Raw genomic sequence first — 21345 nt, 5'->3', positions numbered from 1 at the left:
CTTCCACAACAGGATATTGATCAGCTCTTGAAATGGTCCTTCTCATTTCTAGACACTCTGCAGATACTGTGGAAGTGGGGGAGAATTTGGTCCTGCCCTTGAAATGCATCCTAATTTCAGAACTATGAGCATTAAGAGCCTCTGACAAGGGGGATGACTCACAGCAGCCCTCTAGTGGCCAGTGGCCAATGATAAGAAAGGGAAAGGCAGCTCCAAGTCTCTGAGTGGATTGTGTTTCAAATGTGCCTTTGCATATCATACTTCATCAGACCACATTTTGTTGTTGTTTTGATACAGGGTCTTGCTCTGTTGCCCTGGCTGGAGTGTAGTGGCATAATCATGGCTCACTGCAGCCTCGAGCTCCTGGGCTTAAGTCGTCCTTCTGCCTCAACCTCCGTATAGCTGGGACCACAGGCACACACCACTATGCCTGGCCAATTTTTAAAATTTTTTGTAGAGATGCAGTCTCATTATGTTGCCCAGGCTGGTCTCAAACTCCTGACCTCAAGCAATCCTCCTGCCTGAGTCTCCCCAAGTGTTAGGATTACAGGCATGAGCCACTGTGCCCAGCCCTCGTCTTTTCATTAATACAATAGTACACTTGCTCTCCAGCTCCTCACACCAGTGAGCTCTTGGAAGCCTCCTTAATCCTTAATGTCCTTGAGGTAGATAATAATGTACAACAACTGTAGAACTTTCACGCCATGCATAACAATTTTTCTATGGCGAATTTGATACAGAAATATAAATCTGGGTGCCAGGAGAAAATGTTTTAGCTCAGAAATTGAAATGGAGCTCCCCTAGCTTCAAGTCACTGCTAGATGCTGCTGTGATCTGAGCACAGAGGAGGCTGGGCTAGTTGTCCCATTGGCAGTGAGAGGAAGGGTTCTGTCTTCTTGATTAGTGTTTTACAATTTCCACCTGATACGGTTTAGCTATGTCCCCACCCAAATCTCATCTTGAATTGTAGTTCCCATAATCCCCACGTGTCAGGAAAGGGACCCAGTGGGATGTAATTGAATCATGGGAGTTGTTCCCCTATGCTATTCTCATGATATCTGATGGTTTTACAAGGGGCTTCCCCCTTTGATCGGTTCTCGTTCTTCTGTCTCCTGCTGCCACATGAAGAAGGACATGTTTGCTTCCCCTTCCACCATGATTGTAAGTTTTCTGAGGCCTCCCCAGGCATGCTGATCTGTGAATCAATTAACTTCTTTCCTTTATAAATTACCAGTCTTGGGTATGTCTTGATTAGCAGCATGGGAACAAACTAATACACCACCCTGTGCCTCACCACCATCTATTAACCCTATGGTGAATCAAGTAATGATGGACCATACCAAGACAGAAAGAAAAATGCCATGTTCATGTTAGATTTGGTTTTCTCAATGGAAAAAGAAAAAGGGAACGGAAGGGGAGGATAGGATAAGGAAGAGAGGGGGAGGGGAGGAGAGGGAAGGCACTTATTAGCAGTAGTACTTCTAGAGGAAAAAGTTAAAAGTATTTTTTTCTTCAATCCTGGAGGGGCAGATATAAATATAAAAATAACTATGATTTACTGAGCACTTACTATGGACCAAGTAGTGTGATAGCCCTGGCCTTATTTAATTCTAACTATAATATGTAGATACTATTATCAACTTTATTGTATAGATGAGTAACAGAGATTTGGAGAGGTGAAATGCTTGCCCAAGATTGCCTAGCTAGGAAGTGACAGAGCTAAGATTCCACCCTGCTTGCTGGATTCTGAAGCCTGTCTAATTAACCATGATGGTGCATGCTCAGTTGGAGACTGTGCTCATAGTTGCTTTTCACAGAGAGGGCAGCGTGTGAGGCATGAAGGAGGAATACAGAAACACCAAGTGATTGTCAGAAAATTATGATTCAGTTATCATTTTTTTTCCCTTTGTGGTCATTTGTTGCTCTAATCTTGAAAACAAATGTTTAATTTTCTCTCATACTACTTCATGCTGCTTTTAAGATTCTGTGCTAAGCGTTTATTTCCCAAGAAAAGAACAGCATTTTTTACAGTTTCATGTAACTGTAAACTTATTATTGTGAATATGCATATTCACAGTCTAAAGCTCAGTGCATGTCAACTGATTAAATAGGTAACATCTCTCTACTTGGATTTTGCTTCAGTAAAGTCACTTAAGTAGCCTGAACTTCAATTTGATCATCTATAAAATGGGGAAAACAAGTTTTTGAAGGTCAGTAGAACTATATATGAAGGACCATTTATATGTATATGGGTTCATATACCGTACATATGAAAAACTATGTATATATGCAAGCCCTTCAAAAATATGGAGTAATTCAGATTTAATAGATTCTCAATTGGTAACTGATTATTATGTCTTGCTATAATTAATGTTTTTATTGTTATTATTAGAGAGAAAATATTTTCTTATATATAGTGACCAAGTACTTATTATATCTGGGGAGATGAGCACTTGTGAGATCTTAATGGCCTCTTTGCTGTTCATTCTTTTTTGTTCCACATTGGGGATTTCCTATATTTACAAATATTGTCTTCTTAGCTTTATTATTAAAACATTATTGTTTTTACCAAATTATTAGAAATTAACTGTGATGGTGTTTATATTATTATTCCTTCTTTTAACACTATAAAGACATGTGACTGTAAACACACAGCTTATATTTTACAAGTAATAACTTTTAAAATTGTGTAACTCAGATCTTGTATATAAATGTTCTCAACACATGTGAAATCAGAAATAACACTTGAAAGAAAAGGCTCAGTGTAGGTGAGAATTCCACCCTGCATAGTTATGGTGTTTATAAGGATTACAGTTTGTGTTTGGACCTGGTTTAAGGGCAGTCTTGGGCTAGAATTAGTTTCAAAGCTAGTGAGTAAATGGTGATTCTGTGAAGGAGGAAACTTTCTGTGTCCATTAATTTGCATTCTCTCACAAAGCAGTAATTCCCTGGAAATATGTGATCAGATTCTCTCTTTATTAAATAAATTCAGTATAAAGTAGTCATTTCTTACTTCTTTTCAAGGTGGAATACTATTTAACACCAAAAGGAAATCTAGGGTTGTTTTATAAGTAAGGAAATGGAGAAGATGGGACTCTAGTGAGGGTTTAAAAGATCAGGTGATGGATAAACCCGTTAGACAAGTTTCAGAGCTTTAAAAATGTCTTTGACATTTGTCAAATTAACTGACATTCCACTTTTTTTCATCTGGAAATTATCTTTCTCATTGGATTTCTGGAAAACATAATTGATATGGGAAGTGCTTAACATTAAGTCTTATTATTTAATGTTCATTAAATGTTCCCTTTCTTCAGATATTCTCCCAACTTCCCTTCTCCATTTTCCAGCTACCATGAACTCTTGATTCAGAGAATTGTCTCCTTTGAAATATTTTCTGACAAAAAAATGCTGAGTAGTTTCCTATTTTTTTTTTTTTTTTAGTTTGCCACCCTCCATTAACATCTTCTTACTAATTTTGTTAATAGAGTATACTCACTTTAAAATTTCAGTGAATTTAAGTACATAGCTCACTAATTCCTAGAAGGAAACCAAGGCATTTAAATTTTAATGGTACAAACTAATAGCAACAAAGACACACGGTAGGGACCCACCTAAACTCAGGTTCAAAAAGCATATCACCTCACTAATGCAAAATGAAAATCAGATTTTTGTCATAGAGGAGAAAACAAACCCTTTAAAAAAGTTTAAATGTTTTAATTTTGTTTGTCATCTCTCTATAGTGAAAATGTCAGTATTACTTTAGAAACCACTATCTTTTCTATGCTTTTATTTCTGCTACAATTTTCAAATGTGCTACAGCAAGTTCTAGTGACCTTGAATATTGTCTCTCCACTTGTTCAGTCTATGCCACCAGCTAATTGGAGGATGATTTTGGGTCCATCTACTGACCTTCAAAAATCAATTTTTCTCACCTTTAATGTGAAAATGTAGAAGTAGGTAATGTTGTGGAGAATATTTCCTGAAGTTATTGTCTATATGCCTGAGTGTTGGAATCTGCCAGTGTTATTATTTATTAATAGTAACAGCTAACATTTATTGAGCACTCAGTCCTCTCAAGGGATCTATTAGATGAGTATTATTATTATGCTTATTTCATGAATTAGAACACTGAGATAAGGAAAGGAAATAATTTGCCTACAATCATATAGACTTGTTTTTTTTTTTTTTTTTTTCTTTACTTTTTTTTTTTTTTGAGACAGAGTCTCACTCTGTCACCCAGGCTGAAGTGTAGTGGCGTGATCTTGGCTCACTGCAACCTCCGCCTCCTGGGCTCAAACGATTCTACTGCCTCAGCCTCCTGAGTAGCTGGAATTACAGGTGCCTGTCACCATGCCTGGCTAACTTTTGTATTTTTAGCAGAGACAGGGTTTTGCCATCTTGGCCAGGCTGGTCTTGAACTGCTGACTTTGTGATCCACCCGCCTCAGCTTCCCAAAGTGCTAAACTTGGGTTTCTGTAAAGCAAACCAAATCATTTGGATAGCAGAAGTGATGTATTCTATGTATAAGTGGCAATTTAAGGGCAGAAAAGAAAAAAATATATATATGTAAATGTATATAATTATCAAAGTTACATTTCTTTCTCTTTGAAGCATTTAGTCAAATGTTTAAGCTATACTTCATTTTACTATATCTTGAGCATAAACTGTTAAACTGGGACAAAATTAGTGATAAAATTACCTATGCTTGAAAGTGATTGATTGAATATTCATAAACCACCTATATTTCTTTTATTTTCTTTTCCTTTTTAATTCTTTTTTCTTGTTGTGAGTTCTCGATATTTGGTGGCAAGTAAACACCAACTTATTAAAGTGAATATTGTTTGAATGAGTTTTGATGGTAATAAGAAAATATCTCACATCATGTGGACTCCCAGTTCTCAGAGATGGTCATAAAGCATCACTGGGAGCAGGAAAGAACAGAAGAAACTAACCCTATGATTTTTGTTTCTGGGGGTCAATGGGTTTGAGATAATTAGGGTTAGGATTCCAGACTAAATCATCCTAGTGATGGTAACATTCTCTGGAATTGTTGTCATTTTATTCATTAAGGTGCTCTGTGAAAAGCCAGCATGAAGAAAATGGAGTGGAAAGGAAAAGGAAGTATCATGAAACATCATACACTGGGGCACAAATTTGCAAACCCTCCTGATGAACATGAGAAATCTCCTGAGCTCACATATTTCTCTCAATGTTTTAGGAACCCACTATTTTTTCATTAAAATAATTGTGTGATAATAATAAATCTTAAAATTGTATACATTTTAATAGAAACTATAAAATGGCAAATAAATTATATACATTTTGCAGGGCACAGTGACCCTGAACTTCTGATATAAATGACTATTCTTGTATTAGGAACATTCGGGCAGGGGAGAGAATAGAGAATACAGATGTGTAGAACAAAAATATATCCATGGCGAAGTGTCATAGATATTCCAGAAGAATTTATAGTTAGACACTGGGTCCTTTTTCACAGTTACACTATGCGTAACTTCATCCTTAGACAAATAGATACTTATTAATAGATCCAACCAATAAATGGATCATTTATTATTTGGCAGGAGCAATCATTTAAGTCCAGACTCTGTTTTATTCTGTCATAAATGGTAACCCTATTTTGGAGAGACAGCCAAATAAGATAATGAGGACAATTTTGATTTTTTTAAATTAATATTGATTTTATGTGTCAGCTTTATGCAGGCAGGGAGACACAATTATGCCGTGAGTGCAGTAAGTCACAGCCTTCACAGATTTTGACAGACAGAAGGAGTAATTTTAGTGGTAGGAGTTAATTTGCACTGGCATTAATGCATGAAAAGGTTGGTGATCATTTCTAATTGTTTCCTTTGTTACTATTTCAACTAAAAATAAGGTTCATGAACCAAGCTGTGGGAAGTTATTGATTATGACGGATACTCCAAAAGAGAATTGCTTCAAGTCACTATTCTTAGTAATCAATTTCTGATTCCAAAATGAATTTTTATTCCATCTTTTTGCCTCCTCCTTCCTCCTTGTCCTTTTAACCCTCCTACACTAAATATAGGAACATACATAAAAAGTGGGGAAAATTATAACCGACTTTAATTCTGCCAATAAAGAAATACTGGAAGAAAAAACTCATTTAAAAAAATCAGCATTAATATCTTATTGATCATTTTATCTAAGTACAAGGCACACATATTCACAGAGTCAAACACACACACACACAGAAATGTGATCTTTCTCTTTAAGGAGAAAATACTCCAGTTTATTAGGTCACACAACCAAAAATCCAAAGCTCAGGTAGTTTGACAGCAGGTTCTTTAGAACCTAGCCATCTTCACTCTGCCATCTTCAGCATATTGGCTTTTGCCCTTGATCATGTCCCATTGTGATCATAAAATGGGTGCAGTAGTTTGATGCATTGCATCCTCATATAACTGCATCCTTAGATAAACTAGGATGCTGGGTGTATGTTTCAAATGAGAACCTTTCCCATAATTTCCCCAGCAGTTTTCCTCCAGTGTCATTGGCCCTTTCCTAAACCAGTCACAGGCATCAGAAGGGCACTACCAGGAATGTCTCGGCTAATCAAGACTCATATCCCCGGATCTGAGCAATGGATAAGTTTCCACCAAAGTCCACAATCACTAAATGCCTAACAAAATTGGAAAGGAAGAATAGATGGAACAATAGCACAATTTTCAAAGCTACTTAGATTTTAAAAACAAAACAAAATACAATGAGAACCTTGCCTGAGAAATATACAAAGCATCCCTTATATGAGTAGAAGTGACATAAAGGCTAAGGAGCTTAGAGAAATCAGCATCAATTGATGACAATGCTTATTCTGCCAATTGATTTTTTAAATCACAGATTTTTTTTTTTTTTTCAGGATTTGAAGTAACCATAAAGGTAACCAAATTCTATTATGTTTCAATGGCTATAAAAGACATATGCCTGAATAACTCCACAAATTTCCTTTTGATGTACTAAGTTTTTAAGCCCCAAAAGACTTTAGCCCATCTTCATAGTATGCCCCATTGGACAAGATACATACATAATTTGTCATACTTCCTATAAAATAATCAAGACAATGTTAAAATTCCCTTCCTGCTCTGTACAATTAGGAAAATGATAATATAAAAATAAAACATTGATTTAAACTGTGCCATTATGGAATAGAGTAAGACCAATGAAATAGAGTAAGTAACTGATAAAAACTTGTTTTATTTAGTAAGGTCTGATAATGCAGGATGTCATGTTGATTATTGGAATTATCTAGCATTTTAGTTCATGTTATACACACATACAAACAAATTCATTCAGTTTAAAATGTATACAATTGCAGGTTTGCTTAAGTAAAAAATTGATGCATAATTGACATTTTATGTGGTTCATCCAAATATTTTTAAATGGATAGGGTGCAGAAGTATTTAAAAGAAATGGAGTTATATTTCACTTTGTGACTAGTATTTTGTGTTTTCAGTCACTTTGCATAGTGGAGGTATGTTTTTTTAATCAAAAAGTAAGTCTCGCTAATAAAATATCTTCAATTAACCCAATGCCCTTGGTCGATTTCTACTGTGCTATTAGAAAATCCATAATCATAAGGATTTGTAAGAAGTTTTGACATCTACAGATTTATGACATACAATGATATAAAAATTATCAACATTGTCTGGGAATTAGGACTCAAAAATGTGGAGTCTCATTTCATATTTCTTGGTAGGTAAAAAAAAATGCCTGCTGAGAGTTTAGAATCTTGAATTCTAGACTAGGCCTAAGAGAGCACTGAGCCAAACCAAATCTTCAAAGACAAGAAAACTAAGGCTTAGAGACACTTAGTGATGTATCCAGGATGGAACTGGTGACAATTCTAATTGCCCTTCCAGAACTCTTCTCACTGTGCATCCAGTTGCCTAATTATGGCATCAGGATGCTACCCTTTAACCTCTGGAGCCCAAGGTGCTTGCTTTTTAACATCGTGATTGTGAGGCTTTTGTCTTCCCAGGTACAGGATAAATTTGCTTGTTTGTTCTAAGTATATTTGAGAGCCTCAAGGCCTTTCTTTAGCAAGTTATTTTTAATATGTGATTATTGAAACATTTCCTCCTCCCACTCCCCAAATTTAAAGATTTTATTGTATTGCCAATAAAAAAAAAAAAAGTGTGAGATTTCAGAAGAGCTGCCATTATCTACCAATTTCCACAAAAGACCTCATGCATTCTCTGCTTACTGTAATGCCTGAGAGACTGAAGTATTCTTCTATTATTGCTTAGAAATCACAGCTTCCATACTGTTACTGAAAAAGAAAAGTAGAGCTTTTTGTGTGACAGTATTTCAGTTCTGAATAAATTAGATATTAAATGGGTTTGTATTATTTAAAGGCAGTCACAGATCTGTCCTTTGAAATAGAAATTTGCTTTTTAAATTTGGAATAATACACAACTGCTACTTCCAGCAAACTATGGAGGTCAGTAGCAAATAAGTTAGGGTCAGTGGAACATTTATGCAGTGTGATCATGGAGTGTCATTAATGAGAAAATTTGCCCAGTGTATCACTAGTATTGAATTATAAAATATTGGCCCACAATAAGTTCTTCATAAAACCAGCAATTTCACTGAATTAAGCAAGATTTATTTATTTTTCCTCAAGTTAACATGATCTAAAACACAGTTCTTGAAACAGTCACAATTACTCTGTGATTATTGAGTTACTCTGTGCTATCTGCAGATAGGGTTCACCTTGCCTTGTCCTTCCTTTTTGGATTTGCATATTTGGAGAACATTCGCTTTCCATAAACCTTCCTTAATAAACCTTTGTGTCTTTGATTGGTTGATATTCCTTAGTGTTTTCTGAGAAAATTTTTGTGCCATTGATTTTAAAAATAGAATAAAGGTCTTTCTTAAGAGAAATACTTTTTTCCACACGAGAGCATTGTTATAATGTTTTTGGGCTACTGGCAGTGGGTGTTTTTATAATGAAATCTTTGGTCATATTCATAAATGACTTTCATTGAGTGACCCTATTTTATAGTTAATACAGTGATTTTAAAAATTGCAAAGTTTACCCTGATATATTTACATGAAATGTACAACAATATTATAGAGGGCGATCATCCAAAATTATTAAATGAATGCAGATTATTAAGATTAAAAAGAAAATTCATGACCTCCTCCCCCAAATAGTCACCTAAATTTAGACACTACTAATGCTATGCAGCATGGAGGTTAAAGGTCACGGACTTTGAAATGACTACAACCTGGGTTCAAATCCCAGCTCTATCATTTGCATTTTAAAAGACTTTGAGAAAGTTACTCATCTTTTTTAAGCTCAGTTTTCTCTTGATAAAAAGGAGAATAATACCCTCTGTCCCATAGAGTATCTGGAGTAATAAACCATGTGTATAAACAGTACCATAAGAGTTCCATATGTAAGAATTTGTTATTGGTCTTGGGGCATTATGTTATCCTTTTAATAATTTTCAAACACTGACCATTAATGCCATTATGTGCCTTTCTACACAATGTATCACTGGTTCAGAAATTAGCACCAACATCTCAAATAGTTGACTTTTATCAATCTTTTTTTTTTTTTTTTTTTTTTTTTGGACACGGAGTTTCACTTTTGTTGTCCAGGCTGCCTTAGCTGGGATTACAGGCTAACACCACCATGCCCAGCTAATTTTTTTGTGTTTTTAGTAGAGACAGGGTTTCATCATATTGGCCAGGTTGGTCTCAAACTCCTGACCTCAGGTGATCCACCCACCTCAGCCTCCCAAAGTGTTAGGATTACAGGGGTGAGCCACTACACCCAGCTGACTTTTATCATTCTTAATTCAAGATATAATATCCGTTTATTCATTTGGCAAGTATTTGTTGGGCAGACATTAAGTGCCAAGAATGGGCATTAGACTTGAGGGCCTAGTAATGAGCAAAAATAAAGGCATGGTTTCAGCCCTCTTTCGTATCTGTATTTGTTCATTTTCATGCTCCTGATAAAGGCATACCCAAGACTGGGTAATTTATAAAGAAAAAGTTTAACAAACTCACAGTTCCACGTATCTGGGGAGGCCTCACAATCATGGCAGAAGGCAAAAGGTATGTCTTACATGGCAGCAGACAAGAGAGAATGACAACCAAGCAAAAGGGGTTTATCTCCTTATAAAACTGTCAGATCTTGTGAGACTTATTCACTACCACAAGAACTAGTTTCCATAGTGGAAACCACCCCTATGATTCAATTATCTCTCACCAGGTCCCTCCTATAACAGATGGGAATCATGGGTGCTGCAATTCAAGATGAAATTTGCGTGGGGACACAGCCAAGCCATATCAGTATCCTTGTGAAGCATAAAGACACTAGGGCATTCCACAAACAAACACAAAATTGCATCTATGTCAGGAAGAAGAGAGAGGACCATGGAACTCTATGAGACTTCCTTAGGCAGCTTGGGCCTAGTAAAGGGATCTGAGAAAACTTTTCTAAAGAAATGGCATTTGTGATGAAATCGGAAAGATTAATGGAGTGAAAGGAGACAAGATGTTTAATGTAAAGGAAAAAAAGGATGTTAAATGTAGAGGAAACATAGCATGTTCAAAGATTCTGTTGTAGAGTGGAGCCGCGAGAGTGGAAACGAAGTTCCATAGTAGCTGAAATACAGGAAGCAGGGGGGTTGAAATGTGATTGGAATTGTATTTTGTTTCAAGACCAAGTCAAGACTTTTTGGCCATATTAAAGAGTTTGTTTTTATTTTAAAATTGCAGAGGAAAACTATGCAAGATTTTATGAAGAGCTAATATGACCAGATTTGCTTTCACAGATTAGGGGATTTTTGGAGTGAATGTCTGAGAGCCCATTAAAAAGCTATTGCAGTAGTTCCTTTCATAATGTCTTGGACCTGGATGAAGATAGTAAAAATGGAAAGCTGGCAGTACAATAGATGTATAGGTTATAGAATGAAGCAGAGGGAGCTATCAATAACAATGGAGATATCTTGAGGTTATATAACAAAAGATGCCAAATAGGTAGGTGAATATGTGGATCTGGACTTAAGAAAAGAGTGCTGTGTATTTGTGAGCCATTTGGGTATGGGACTAATTGAGGGACATAGCATAGCTGAGATAAAGAGAGTTATTGAATTACAATAGGGTATTTATTTTTAAAGACAGGACAGGGCAAATAAAAGGCAATCAATAGTTTTACCAAAATGAGGGACTGCAATATCTTAGGATACGGAATATGGTATATTCTGAGCTCATATTTTCTAGTTATTTATTGAAATATAATTTGACATTTTCAAAATTCCCAGTGGCTTCTACAAGTGAGTCTCCAGGACTGTAAATTGTGTGCCCCTGTTTCTGTCTCCATCTCATTGTTCCTATTTTCTCTTTTTCTTTTCTTGGTACATTTCAGTACATTTTTAGATTTATTTTTTTCTTTGCCATTTGTGTGAATCTTTGTAAGCCATTAAGTGCATTATAAAAAACAATTTTTAGCATATAAAAAGTGTAAGTGAAAATATAAAATATGTAAATATTGATTTGGTGAAATTAAAAAAAAAAAAATTACAAAGGTATCCAGAGAGACAAATATGTTTTGGCATCTTTCTACTTGTGAATTTTTACTTAAGATTGGCAATAAATGAAAAGCCTATTAACTCTGAGAAGTGTAAAATTCTGCCTTTTCTTTAAGCTTCTAAAAGTTAAGGAGAAAAGTCTAACACCATTTCACTAAGAGCTAAGTGGAGATAGTTAATAGAGTACCTTCAATACCTGCTTCACATTAAGTTGATTTTGTTTAATTTGCATAGGTATATTGTAGCCCAAGAATTGGTCTTGGTGCATATTAAAAGGCTGGTCTTTCAACTACTTGTTATTCATTGACATTTGGATATGTTGAAGTCCTGTATATTTCATTCTCTGGACTGACTTACTTGCAATAATTTAGTACTGAAATGTATGCTCTGCATACTTTAAAATGTGTCTGCCATTTTAGCCAACAGAGAGAGAGTTTTGTTGTTTTTTGGGGTTATGTGGGTATGTTTGTTTTATTTTTTTTTCCTGGTGAGAAATGTTTTAAGTCATAGGTACATGGCCAGAAAAAGCATTTTTCTACAGCTCATTTGTTTTATATAGACTACCAGAGTGAATTTAGGACCTTATATGAGCAGGCAGTGGACCTTTGAGCCAGGTGCTTGTTCTCATTCCCTTTTTTATGATATTTGATGGTTCATTAGAATTCTATCTTCACACCTAACAGAAACAAAATAATCATACATGTGATATTTATTGTCATAGAAAGACAAAGAAAGCAATGCAACACTGAGGGCTATTGAAGTTTCATGTTTGTCATTTTATCTTGAATGATGACCTGCCCTTGTTTTTTTCTGGATTCACATTAACTAGTTTAAATGCAGTACCCATCCAGCAGCACTGGGCAAGAGAGGCACTATCAGCATGCAACATTCTGTTGCCACTTTCAAAGAGTGCTTCCTCTGAACTAAGAAATTTATTTGAAAATAAGGTCAAATGTAAAAGGTTAGGACAGGGTTTCTGAAGACTGGCATGGTAGACATTTGGGGCCTCAGAATTCTTTGACATAGGGGCCTGTCCTGTGTCTTATAGGATGGTTAGTAGTATCCTTGACCTCTACTCACTGGATGCCAATAGCACTTCCTTAGTTGTGACAACCAAAATTGTCTTGAGATGTTGTCACATGTCCCTTGGGGGGCAAAATCACCCCTGGTTTAGACCTTCTGGCTTCAAGTACTTTAAGAATAACTTTTAATAGTTAAGGCAAATGAACTATGAAACATAAACATCTCAGAACTATACCTCCCACACATATATTTGCTAGTATACGAATGTGAAAAAAAATAGAGTTTTTAAGTAGAGGATTTAAAAAATACATTTTATGTATAGTTTAAAACTAGAATCTTTGCTAATTAAGTTCAATTTCCATTCTTAGAAATATCCTTATGAACCATTGAATAAACTTGTTGAAAATTGCTTGCCTTTAACCTCTTTTCAATGGTCGACCATTATCAAGACTGTATTATCAAATATTAATCTTCTCCAAAATCAGCAAATTTGGAAGATCATGCCAATTCTCCCTCCACATTGGTGTCCTTATACAAGAGTTGCTTCTGGTCATCCAATAAAATAATAAATCATGGTTGTATTTACTTTTTCATTATTAAGGACAATTGTATTATATATCTAAAGAAACAAAATATTACAAGACAACAGAAAAGTCTACAGAGGTAACTAAATTATTTATTGGTCACTATTGGGCATTAATCACTTAATGCTTATTTGCCATCCCAAATGCAGCAATCATTAGGAAGGTTGTTTTTTGTTTTCTCTCATTTGTTATAATCAAAAAAAAAAAAAAACCACAGATTAAATAATTTAACACAAGTTTGGCTCAGTCTATAATGTGAGCAATAAAAATAAATTATTTCCCAACTTTTACTTGTCTTGGGTTTGTTTGTTTTCATCAATGAATTAATCCAATTAAATTTGATTTTTCTATAAGGCTGATCCATTGCCTGGCAGCCTCACAAACTGCTGATTCAATCAACAATAAAAATAGATTTCAGTCTACTCAAATGTTTCCCTGTTGTATCATTTAAAGCTCCAAATGTTAAATGCTTATTTATAGTATATTTAATAGAACCTTTTCCTCATTAGATATTTCAGTCAGTGAATGACATGACAGTTACATTAATAATTCTGTTCATGGGGTAGCTTGCCATATTTTTGGTTAGGAATAGTGTCTGGTTTTGAGAGTACTGGCCACACTGGAATCTGAGCTAGTTGTTACAATACACAAATCATTGAATGTGAATCAGAAAACAGAACGCAGTGTATTGGAAGAAAGTCTACTGAGATCAAACTTTCTGTTTTGTACATTCAGCTTCTCTGCCTCTATTTCTTAGTTTAATTTGGAAGTATCATGGATCATAAGTGAGCCGGATGCTATAGATATAAAAGCAGATGTGAGAGGGATATAGTACACGGAAGTGGTGGACAACAAGGAACAAAGATCTACAAAAATATGTGTTGCATTGACACAGGTAGTCTTTACTTCACATTTAAAATAATTTGAGATATGGATTTAAAGGAAAATTGGGGTCAAGTCAGTATTGCTCTATTTTACATTAAAGCTAGGAGTTCTTTCCTTCCATAAAACATATAAACCAATATTGTAAGTACATAATTATCTATAATTCAAAACAAGTGCAAAATTATAGAAAGAAGACATGATCTAAATACCTGATGCTTCATTCAGTAAAAAGCACAGACCGCATTGCTTTGCTTTGTTACTACTGTTATTCTCATGATGTTGATAACTGTTGCTCCTTTTAGCAGCTGATCACTGACTTCAGGGCTGGCCTGAAGTATTTTTATTCTAATAGTAATTATAATTCTCAATTGCTGGCTGAGAACATTGAGTTGGGAACAGTACATTCCCAGAAATTTATTTTCTCTCCTTTCATTCAGTTGACAACTTCTTTCCTTTTTACTTATTTTTTTTTTCTTTATTCTGGGAAGAAAACCACAAATTTTTTCATATATATATAGGCACATGCATGTAAAAATATGGGGAACAAATTACATCTTAAAATATTTACCTTTCTACTTCATTTTACATTAAGAAAGTACATGTGGTTTTATATCCAGCCTGAGAGGTGATATATATAAGCCCAAAGCACATTGGTCATGTATATATATGTATGTGAAACTGACATATTTTTAGAATCTATGAAGTACTTAAAGGTCACACCTAACTTTTACGACCCAGATGAAGGCAGACATTTCAAATAAGACTTAAATTCACCTTTTCTCTGACAGTAACAGCATATAGACAAGATACAAGATAACTGGGCCCGTCATCCCAACAGCCAAAAGAAAACAAGGCATGCCTAATACAAATCATGCAACTGGATAAGAAGAATTTTTAATGTACAAGCTGGTTTGCATCTTTATTTTCACTTTCTAATTCTGTATCGCTTATTTATAAATTGATAGCTGTGAAAAATCCTCTAATTTGGTTGCACAATCACCTGGGGGAAGTATCTTTGAAATGAAGGTTTCCAGATTTCACTCTCAGTCTGACACAATAGATCAGAGGTGAGTTCTTGGGTGTGCAGTTTTAATAAACATTTATGGTGATGCTAATGCACATTGTCCCTTAACTATACCTTGAGAACCACCAGCCACCATTCTAGATCACTGGTGCTTTTGGTCTTGCCAAGGTCTCAATAAGGTAACTCAACCTCTCCATCCCTCACTTTATTTCTCTGTCTCCTGGAAAACATTTTTTTTCTGACTGATTTAAAATCTCTATTTACCAAGATGTTTCCCTGAATGTGGTAGTGAATATAAGTGCATTTAAAATTTCTAACAGTGGACTTACAAAAGAATAATCAGAATAAACTTATTTTTGATTTGCAAACTTCTGTTTAGTTTTTATAGTAAATCAGTAACTCTAGCTATCTTTAGAAATCATTCCAGTTTGATCCCTACATTTTATTTCCATTTCTTGTCCTTTTTTATGAGTTGATATATGTTTGTTTATATAGAAGAAGATAAATATGTATTATGTGAAAGTAATAGCCAACATTTAATTTCATTGCTATTTCTTGAAAATTTCTATTCCCTCTGCCAGGGTACAGCATGGATTAAAAATATAAAGCCAGGAATCAATATCAGAGGTTGAAAGAAGATTGCAATTAGTACTTTGCCTGAGTCACAGTCAAGGATAAAGCTTAAAGTCTCAGAGCAAATGCAATCACAGTAAGAAAGATGAGTGAAGATTTTGTAGTCAAAGTAGACGAAAAACTGAAGAAATAATTATAGACCAATACATTACATCACAATAAATTACATAGCATCTGAGAGATGTAGGGAGTCTTTGGTTATCTGTTTGAAGACTGCACTAGTCAACAGGCAGGTAGTGAGAAAAAGCTGGAAAGAGCTCTGATCCTCTGAGTGACTGGACAGAGGGAACACATTTCTTTCAGGCAAAGACACACAGTCTGAGAAATCTCGTTAAAGTTATGCTTGATTCCTTTTTATACTTGAATAAATAGTTTCTAGAGACATGGTATTTTATTGTGGTTATAATGACTCTTGGTTGAATCTGACAATATTGATGTCATTTCACAGTGCCAGTCAGACTGACAATAGAAAATGTAAAAAAAAAAAAAAAAATGTAGACCATAAGAATCTTTCACAAATGATACATAAAAAGCATTTCTCTGAGTTGAGAAAAAGGAAACTTGTTTCAAGAGAACACCAGCAAGATCATCTTCTTGTAGAGCCCTGTGGTAAAATGTGAAAAACTCTTCTTCAATGTCATCCTTTAGATACTGGCCTGCTTCTATTAATAATATGTAAATGCTATGGAAATAGAACATGCTGGGTGCCTCATCTGTCTCAGAGAGTGGCTGCAAGATGACAAAGGTAAAGATAACTACTGTAGTGAAGAAGGTCTTTAGAAAGGATGAAATCGGCCGGGCGCGGTGGCTCAAGCCTGTAATCCCAGCACTTTGGGAGGCCGAGACGGGCGGATCACGAGGTCAGGAGATCGAGACCATCCTGGCTAACACAATGAAACCCCGTCTCTACTAAAAAATACAAACTTGGTGGTGTGAGCCTGTAGTCCCAGCTACCCGGGAGGCTGAGGCAGGGAAAAATAAGCGGGAACCGGGGAGGCGGGCTGCAGTGAGCTGGGAATCAAGCCACTGCCTCCCAACCTGGGTGACAGAAGCGAGGAGCTTCGGCCTCAAAAAAAAAAAAAAAAAAAAAAAGAAAGGATGAAATCTCTCTCACTCAGAAGCAGCCTGTGGATAATGAACTTAGGCATCTCTGTCATGCAAGAGGAGGCATCCTGTGAGTGTGAGGGATCCACAGCCTCAGAGAATAACAGAAATTTTGAGCCTCGCTTTCAAAACCAAACCTGAAGAGAATTGTGCGTCTGAAGCAGCCAGACGAGCTGATGAATAGAGATGTCAGGGAGAATGCAAAGAGGCAAGGTGTGAATTTTGGGTGTCAGATAGCAACTCTACCCAGTGCCCTAGGGAGGCTACTCTTTGTGCTGAGAGGGTGAAGAGTGCTGATGGATAAAAGAAAGGCCTGAAGACAGGTGGAGTAAATCATTGAGGACAGCTGGAAAGCGGATTCGTTATTTTTCATATCATTTGGAATTGCCATATCAACTTCCTTTAGAAGACCATGCATGAAAGCTCCCTTGCTGAAGCCATTTGGCATAGTCTTGCATTGTGGCTAAGACCCCAGGTCTGAAGTTAGGCTTCCTGGGTTCACATCCTAGCCCTACAGATTGTGACACTTCCCTCATCTTTTAAGAAATTGCACAACTTGCTCTCCAGATTTTAACTTCTCATCTGCAAAATGGGCATACTTATTTTACCCAAACTAAAATGCTGTGTGGATCAAATGAGAAAAACTTTGTAAAGTGTGTACCTTATTGAGGGACACAAAATAAACTCTAACTATTCAACTTAATTTCTGGAATAAGAATTCAATTCTAGAGATCATCCAGTTCTCAGAGAATTTATAATCAAAACAAAGATCATATCAATAAAAATGTAATTATTAGAAATTAAAATAAATAGAATATAAGAATGCAACTTAAAAGTGAGGGGAAAACAAGTTAGAAATCCTTATATTTTAGAGGAAGCGTAATGCTCTATCCAGTTTTGAAATATAATATATGACTAGTAGTAAAAGAATAGTATTCTATTGATGCAGGGGAAAAGAAGGTTTCACAGTAGCATATTAGACCCTTCTAAAAATAATGGATAATAATTACTTCCAGCACAGAGTGTTAAACAAACTGTCATAAACCATGCATTCAAGACTCTTTGGGTTAGAGAAAAGGAGAATTTAGTAAATACACTAGCTCTATAATCCTGAGATGACTTTTCTAAAACATACAAGACTTCATTTAAATAAAATACTGCTTCTTTAGTTAATAGATAGAAGTTGTATTATTGGAGTCAGAACTGCAGTGGTTAATCAGTGTTGCCCTCCAGAACAATGATGCACGTGCTCAGCTGTTGTTTTGCTTTATGTCTCTATATTTAAATGGCAGGCATTTTCTTAACCTTTTAGACACTAGGTGATAGCCAGCCTTTCTAAGAACTGACATATATCCAAAAAAGACCTTCAGTAACAGGAAAAAGATAATCAAACCAAAAACATATTGATGTATTAAGGTACACTAATGTCAAAACATTATTTCAAGAAAAGATGGAAGGGAAAACAAGCCATAACTTTATTTACAGACACATATACAAACATAGACGTTGTTTGTATGGTTTTCTGCATCTGTAGGGAAAAGCAATTGAATACTTTGTGTGCATTTCTAACTCAGAAAGCCAGTCCTTAAATTTTGTCGTTCTCAGAAGTAGACTATCTTATAAGTAGGTGAAGCAGATTATTACCTTATTATAAGTTAACTTATTAGGATAAGTGGAAATGCTGAGAAGACTGGGACTCAGTTTTCTGAAACAATGTAGGCAAAATTTTCAGGCTCTTTTTTAGTAGCAGAAGGACATTATGATAAGATGTCTGTAATAAGATGAAGAAGTCTCTGTCTCAAACATGACAATCAGGCATGCATATTTGTTTGTACAGTGCACAATGTTGCTACATCTAACAGTATGCTATCTGCATCATAGATATTGTTGATCTGTATGCTTATTACTAAGTTTAAGGGAGTTAAATAATGGTACAGATTCCGCTTCCAACATAATAAGTATGTTGTGACAATATTCCAGCAGATAGAAATAATGGGTCTTGATAAAGTGTAACCTTTTTCTAATTTGTAAAGAGATACCCTATGGCTTAACAATAACACTGACAGTAATCCAGGGACTTGTTAACAGGGTGAAGTTTTCAGCCCAACTCAATATTCTTTCCCCTGACCTACCCACCTTTCTCTATTCAAAACCCCTGTCTTGTCTCCTGATTCATGCAATGCTAGCTTTATTAAGTCTGACAGTGGAGCCAAGATCTTCTTATATATTACCACGGTAATATGTTTAATTAAAAATATAAATCTTCTTAGTAGATTAGTCCTTAGAGCACTTTGTAAATGCTTTAATTTTCTCATTATGTTAATCAATATTTATACCCTGTGCTTCAAAATCACTATCTAGGTGTTAGGTTTTTTTTTAAGATGTATTTTTAAAATATAAAGAGTGATTGATCTTTTGGGGATCATCATGATCTATTTTTTGATAGTTTTTGGCAGAAGAAATCCAAGTTAAAATTTGTTTTTAGCCATACGGAAGGATGTGTAGGTATGTGTATGTATGTAATGATGCATATTATAACTGTTGATAGAACAGCAGGAGCTTGCTCCCATATTTCATAATTGAAGCATTTATCAAATACTAATTATGGCCCAGGCATTGATATTTTAGTGTTAACACACTGACTGTATCTTCACAAAACATATATGTTAAAATCAGAATTTTGCTTAGAATAAAATATAAGTTGTTTAACAGGTGACTTCATAAGTAGCAGTTTTGCTTTTGGAAAAAAAAAAAAATCCAATAAGGAATTATATCTCTTCAAGCATAAGTCTTTTTTACAAACAATATCTTTTAAAAGATACTTGATAATTCTTGCTTTGTAGGTTTTTTTTTTTTTTTTTTTTTTTTTTTAATACCTTTTTTTTAAAAAAGGTTCCCAAATGTCAACTCTCTTTTTCTAACCCCTTCCAAATCCATGGGCTCCAAAAGACATTTTAAAATACTTAGAATACTTCTTATTTATTTAGTCCTCTTGCCTGACTCTTTCTGGCCATATTCTAATTTCTTTTAAATTGGACAAATTATATTTGTGACTATGATGGATGTTGATGAATTAAGATTCAGTTACTTGTTTATTTTCCTTTAAGTACAGGATCAAAGCAACTTGTTTAGAATGGATAGAATTTATGTTGAATAATTTTTTTACCCTTATTTCCATTAGGGATTTAAAATGACTACATTGGAGTCTTATAGAAACCATTAGTTGATGTGAAAATGTGTTTACTAAGAGAGGGAAGTAATATTATTTCAAGTGTTAATATAATTATAGGTGGCTTCTGTCATTATCTAACTAGATCTGTCACTTTTTTTGTAATGTTGGGCAAATTTTTTGCTTTTCTGTGACTCAGTTTTCTCCACTATAAAATGGGGAAATAATAGCACCTGTGTTTTAGGGTCAGAATGAAGAATTAAATAAGTTAACAATGTAGCACATTTAAAACAGTTTTTAGCACATAGTAAATAACCAAGAAATGTAACTGTCATCCTCCTCATCATTATTATTTAATCTTCACAAAAACCTTATGATGAGATTATTACTATTATTTCCATATAATAAATAAGGAAACTGAGGCTCAGAGAACTTGATGCCTGCCTAATCTACTTCAAGGAAGTGTTTGAGCATTAAACTACATAATGGAAATCAAAGCACTTTGAAAACATGAATCACAGCACAAATAAAAGGTGTTAAGGGATTGAGTAAAAAAGTACAAAGTATAATCACATTAACAGGTCCTCGCTAAGTATGCAAGCAGTGACACAGTGTTAAAGAAGCAGTTTCCTCAACTGGGTTGTAATTTATGGGAAATATGATCCTCACTGACTCTAGAATCATAAACTGTGTCCAGGACACTCCAAGGCAAAGCTTCTATGGTACTAAGAGTAAAAGCTCTTTAATCTGACACTGGTTTATTTAAATCATGAGCAACCAGAAACAAATTTCATTTTATAGTCAACTCCATGCTCTATTGTTCTTCAATGAAAATACCAGATAATCCAAACATGATTAATTCAAAGTTTATTTTTATAAATATTATCTTTAATATTAATGAGGTTTGCTTAGGTCTGTATGAGACATGATTTCTGAGATTTCTGTATTCTGTTCTTAATTCTGTTTTACAAAGCTGAAAAAATGAAGTCTGTCTTCTAAACAGATAACTTTTGTACTTATATGTAATGTTGGTTTTTATTTTTGTGTTTTTGCTTATTTTATTTAATAGAATAACCTCAGATTGGCTGTTGTAAGAAGGGTATTTTCTGTGTGTACCATTTAACTGATTTATGTTTTTTAAAAATGCATTTGCTCCTTGTGCTGGAAAAATTACCCAGTTAACACCATGATAATAGTAGTGATTTTAAGGAAAGGATTTGTGGATCCTTTTCTCTGTAATTTACTTGCTGTTTCTGACAACCCTTTACAATGCCTGTAATCAGTGTGGTGATTTTTCTTATGAACTTTGCCCAGAGCTACCCATCACTGTACTTAAGTGCT

At 34.9% G+C, this 21345-nt stretch overlaps 1 protein-coding gene and 1 long non-coding RNA gene across 27 annotated transcripts in view; both read left to right on the top strand.

Annotated features, from left to right (window-relative positions):
- Positions 1-21345, top strand: part of NRXN1 (neurexin 1) — a 1145126-nt gene that overhangs the window by 291882 nt on the left and 831899 nt on the right. The gene's annotated exons all lie outside the window — the stretch shown is intronic.
- On the top strand, positions 4390-16246 carry LOC110741134. The gene is made up of 2 exons (XR_002516882.2): positions 4390-8014; positions 13947-16246. It is a non-coding gene; the product is annotated as an uncharacterized LOC110741134 (long non-coding RNA).

The sequence above is a fragment of the Papio anubis genome, chromosome 14 (assembly GCF_008728515.1).
Source record: "Papio anubis isolate 15944 chromosome 14, Panubis1.0, whole genome shotgun sequence".
NCBI lineage: Eukaryota > Metazoa > Chordata > Mammalia > Primates > Cercopithecidae > Papio > Papio anubis.
Note: the sequence above shows the minus strand (reverse complement) of the source record. Positions and strands in the feature narration are given on the sequence as shown.